This window comes from Phalangium opilio, unplaced genomic scaffold (assembly GCF_054372755.1).
Source record: "Phalangium opilio isolate 3A_F unplaced genomic scaffold, DU_Popi_V2 ptg000505l_1, whole genome shotgun sequence".
Classification (NCBI taxonomy): domain Eukaryota; kingdom Metazoa; phylum Arthropoda; class Arachnida; order Opiliones; family Phalangiidae; genus Phalangium; species Phalangium opilio.
In genome coordinates this window covers 3,047,997-3,053,290 of record NW_028324239.1, presented here as the reverse complement: position 1 = coordinate 3,053,290, position 5,294 = coordinate 3,047,997, and the positions used below count along the sequence as shown (strand labels likewise).

Below are 5,294 nucleotides of genomic sequence, written 5' to 3'. Positions count from 1 at the left end.
AGCATAAAAAGTCAAAACTTTTCCACAATACGTGACAACCATCTAGTTTCTGAGCTCCCGTGGCTCAATGGTTATCGCGTTCGGCTGTTAACCGAAAGGTTGGTGGTTCAAGCCCACCCGGGAGAGGTGTTGTGGAGTCTCAGATTTAGCGTAAAAAGTCAAAACTTTTCCACAATACGTGACAACCATTTAATTTCTGAGATTCCGTGGCTCAATGGTTAGCGCGTTCGGCTGTTAACCAAAAGGTTGGTGGTTCGAGCCCACCCGGGAGCGGTGTTATGGGATCTCAAATATAACGTAAAAAGTCAGAGTTTTTCCACAATACCTGACGAACATTTAATTTTTGTTCTTCCGTGGCGCAATGGTTAGCGCGTTCAGCTGTTAACCGAAAGGTTGGTGGTTCGTACCCACCCGGGAGAGGTGTTGTGGGGTCTCAGATGTAGCGTGAAAAGTCACAACTTTTCCACAATACCTGACAACCATTTAATTACTGAGATTCCGTGGCTCAATGGTTAGCGCGTTCGGCTGTTAACCGAAAGGTTGGTGGTTCGAGCCCACCCGGGCGCGGTGTTGTGAAGTCTCAAATGTAACGTAAAAAGCCAAAGTTTTTCCTCAATACCTGACGACCATTTATTTTTTGGGCTTCCGTGGCGCAATGGTTATCGCGTTCGGCTGTTAACCAATAGGTTGGTGGTTCGAGCCCACACGGGAGCGGTGTTATGGGATCTCAAATGAAACGTAAAAAGTCAGAGTTTTTCCACAACACGTGACAACCATTTATTTTCTGAGCTCCCGTGGCTCAATGGTTATCGCGTTTGGCTGTTAACCAATAGGTTGGTGGTTCGAGCCCTCCCGGGAGCGGTGTTGTGGGATCTCAAATGTAACGTAAAAAGCCAAAGTTTTTCCACAATTCCTGACGACCATTTAATTTTTGGGCTTCCGTGTGCAATGGTTAGCGCGTTCGGCTGTTAACCAAAATGTTGGTGGTTCGAGCCCACCCGGGAGCGGTGTTATGGGATCTCAAATGTAAGGTAAAAAGTCAGAGTTTTTCAACAATAGCTGAAGACCATTTCATTTCTGAGCTTCTTTGGCTCCGTGGTTAGCGCGTTCGGATGTTAACCAAAAGGTTGGTGGTTCGAGCCCACCCGGGAGAGTTGTTGTGGTGTCTCAGATGTAGCGTAAATAGTCAAAACTTTTCCACAATACGTGACAACCATTTAATTTCTGAGCTCCCGTGGCTCAATGGTTATCGCGTTCGGCTGTTAACCAATAGGTTGGTGGTTTCTGCCCACCCGGGAGCGGTGTTGTGGGATATCAAATGTAACGTAAAAAGCCAAAGTTTTTCCACAATACCTGACAACCATTTAATATCTGAGATTCCGTGGCTCAATGGTTAGCGCGTTCGGCTGTTAACCGAAAGGTTGGTGGTTCGAGCCCACCCGGGAGCGGTGTTATGGGATCTCAAATGAAACGTAAAAAGTCAGAGTTTTTCCACAACACGTGACAACCATTTAATTTCTGAGCTCCCGTGGCTCAATGGTTATCGCGTTTGGCTGTTAACCAATAGGTTGGTGGTTCGAGCCCACCCGGGAGCGGTGTTGTGGGATCTCAAATGTAACGTAAAAAGCCAAAGTTTTTCCACAATTCCTGACGACCATTTAATTTTTGGGCTTCCGTGTGCAATGGTTAGCGCGTTCGGCTGTTAACCAAAATGTTGGTGGTTCGACCTACCCGGGAGCGGTGTTATGGGATCTCAAATGTAAGGTAAAAAGTCAGAGTTTTTCAACAATAGCTGAAGACCATTTCATTTCTGAGCTTCTTTGGCTCCGTGGTTAGCGCGTTCGGATGTTAACCAAAAGGTTGGTGGTTCGAGCCCACCCGGGAGAGTTGTTGTGGTTTCTCAGATGTAGCGTAAATAGTCAAAACTTTTCCACAATACGTGACAACCATTTAATTTCTGAGCTCCCGTGGCTCAATGGTTATCGCGTTCGGCTGTTAACCAATAGGTTGGTGGTTTCTGCCCACCCGGGAGCGGTGTTGTGGGATATCAAATGTAACGTAAAAAGCCAAAGTTTTTCCACAATACCTGACAACCATTTAATATCTGAGAGTCCGTGGCTCAATGGTTAGCGCGTTCGGCTGTTAACCGAAAGGTTGGTGGTTCGAGCCCACCCGGGAGCGGCGTTGTGGGATATCAAATGTAACGTAAAAAGCCAAAGTTTTTCCACAATACCTGACGACCTTTTAATTTTTGGGCTTCCGTGGCGCAATGGTTAGCGCGTTCGGCTGTTAACCGAAAGGTTGTTGGTTCGAGCCCACCCGGGAGCGGTGTTGTGAAGTCTCAAATATAACGTAAAAAGCCAAAGTTTTTCCACAATACCTGACAACCATTTAATTACTGAGATTCCGTGGCTCAATGGTTAGCGCGTTCGGCTGTTAACCGAAAGGTTGGTGGTTCGAGCCCACCCGGGCGCGGTGTTGTGAAGTCTCAAATGTAACGTAAAAAGCCAAAGTTTTTCCTCAATACCTGACGACCATTTATTTTTTGGGCTTCCGTGGCGCAATGGTTATCGCGTTCGGCTGTTAACCAATAGGTTGGTGGTTCGAGCCCACACGGGAGCGGTGTTATGGGATCTCAAATGAAACGTAAAAAGTCAGAGTTTTTCCACAACACGTGACAACCATTTAATTTCTGAGCTCCCGTGGCTCAATGGTTATCGCGTTTGGCTGTTAACCAATAGGTTGGTGGTTCGAGCCCTCCCGGGAGCGGTGTTGTGGGATCTCAAATGTAACGTAAAAAGCCAAAGTTTTTCCACAATTCCTGACGACCATTTAATTTTTGGGCTTCCGTGTGCAATGGTTAGCGCGTTCGGCTGTTAACCAAAATGTTGGTGGTTCGAGCCCACCCGGGAGCGGTGTTATGGGATCTCAAATGTAAGGTAAAAAGTCAGAGTTTTTCAACAATAGCTGAAGACCATTTCATTTCTGAGCTTCTTTGGCTCCGTGGTTAGCGCGTTCGGATGTTAACCAAAAGATTGGTGGTTCGAGCCCACCCGGGAGAGTTGTTGTGGTGTCTCAGATGTAGCGTAAATAGTCAAAACTTTTCCACAATACGTGACAACCATTTAATTTCTGAGCTCCCGTGGCTCAATGGTTATCGCGTTCGGCTGTTAACCAATAGGTTGGTGGTTTCTGCCCACCCGGGAGCGGTGTTGTGGGATATCAAATGTAACGTAAAAAGCCAAAGTTTTTCCACAATACCTGACAACCATTTAATATCTGAGATTCCGTGGCTCAATGGTTAGCGCGTTCGGCTGTTAACCGAAAGGTTGGTGGTTCGAGCCCACCCGGGAGCGGTGTTATGGGATCTCAAATGAAACGTAAAAAGTCAGAGTTTTTCCACAACACGTGACAACCATTTAATTTCTGAGCTCCCGTGGCTCAATGGTTATCGCGTTTGGCTGTTAACCAATAGGTTGGTGGTTCGAGCCCACCCGGGAGCGGTGTTGTGGGATCTCAAATGTAACGTAAAAAGCCAAAGTTTTTCCACAATTCCTGACGACCATTTAATTTTTGGGCTTCCGTGTGCAATGGTTAGCGCGTTCGGCTGTTAACCGAAAGGTTGTTGGTTCGAGCCCACCCGGGAGCGGTGTTGTGAAGTCTCAAATATAACGTAAAAAGCCAAAGTTTTACCACAGCCGAACGCGATAACCATTGCGCCACGGAAGCCCAAAAAACAAATGGTCGTCAGGTATTGTGGAAAAACTTTGCCTTTTTACGTTACATTTGAGACTTCACAACACCGCTCCCGGGTGGGCTCGAACCACCAACCTTTCGGTTAACAGCCGAACGCGATAACCATTGAGCCACGGGAGCTCAGAAATTAAATGGTTGTCACGTATTGTGGAAAAACTTTGACTTTTTACGTTTCATTTGAGATCCCATAACACCGCTCCCGTGTGGGCTCGAACCACCAACCTCTTGGTTAACAGCCGAACGCTCTAACCATTGAGCCACGGAAGCTCAGAAATTAAATGGTTGTCGCGTATTGTGGAAAAGTTTTGACTTTTTACGCTACATCTGAGACTCCACAACACCTCTCCTGGGTGGGCTCGAACCACCAACCTTTTGGTTAACAGCCGAACGCGCTAACCATTGCGCCACGGAAGCCCAAAAAATAAGTGGTCGTCAGGTATTGTGGAAAAGCTTTGGCTTTTTACGTTACATTTGAGACTTCACAACACCGCTCCCGGGTGGGCTTGAACCACCAACCTTTCGTTTAACAGCCGAACGCGCTAACCATTGAGCCACGGAATCTCAGAAATTAAATGGTTGTCAGGTATTGTGGAAAAACTCTGACTTTTTACGTTACATTTGAGATCCCACAACACCACTCCCGGGTGGGCTCGAACCACCAACCTATTGGTTAACAGCCGAACGCGATAACCATTGAGCCAAGGTAGCTCATAAATTAAATGTTTGTCACGTATTGGGGAAAAACTTTGGCTTTTTACGCTACATCTGAGACTCCACAACACCTCTCCCGGGTGGGCTCGAACCACCAACCTTTCGGTTAACATCCGAACGCGCTAACCATGGAGCCAAAGAAGCTCAGAAATGAAATAGTCTTCAGCTATTGTGGAAAAACTCTGACTTTTTACCTTACATTTGAGATCCCATAACACCGCTTCCGGGTGGGCTTGAACCACCAACCTTTTGGTTTACAGCCGAACGCGCTAACCATTGAGCCACGGAATCTCAGAAATTAAATGGTTGTCAGGTATTGTGGAAAAACTTTGGCTTTTTACGTTACATTTGAGATCCCACAACACCGCTCCCGGGTGGGCTCGAACCACCAACCTATTGGTTAACAGCCGAACGCGATAACCATTGAGCCACGGGTGCTCAGAAATTAAATGGTTGTCACGTATTGTGGAAAAGTTTTGACTTTTTATGCTACATCTGAGACTCCACAACACCTCTCCCGGGTGGGCTCGAACCACCAACCTTTCGGTTAACAGCAGAACGCGCTAACCATTGCGCCACGGAAGCCCAAAAAATAAATGGTCGTCAGGTATTGTGGAAAAGCTTTGGCTTTTTACGTTACATTTGAGACTTCACAACACCGCTCCCGGGTGGGCTTGAACCACCAACCTTTCAGTTAACAGCCGAACGCGCTAACCATTGAGCCACGGAATCTCAGAAATTAAATGCTTGTCAGGTATTGTGGAAAAACTCTGACTTTTTACGTTACATTTGAGAACCCACAACACCACTCCCGGGTGGGCTCGAAC

General features: G+C 46.9%; 1 non-coding gene across 1 annotated transcript; it reads right to left on the bottom strand.

Moving 5' to 3' along the window:
* Positions 1 to 4,685: 4,685 nt before the first annotated feature.
* Positions 4,686 to 4,758, bottom strand: TRNAY-GUA (transfer RNA tyrosine (anticodon GUA)). Its single transcript has one exon. It is a non-coding gene; the product is annotated as a tRNA-Tyr (tRNA).
* Between the last annotated feature and the right edge of the window lie 536 nt (positions 4,759 to 5,294).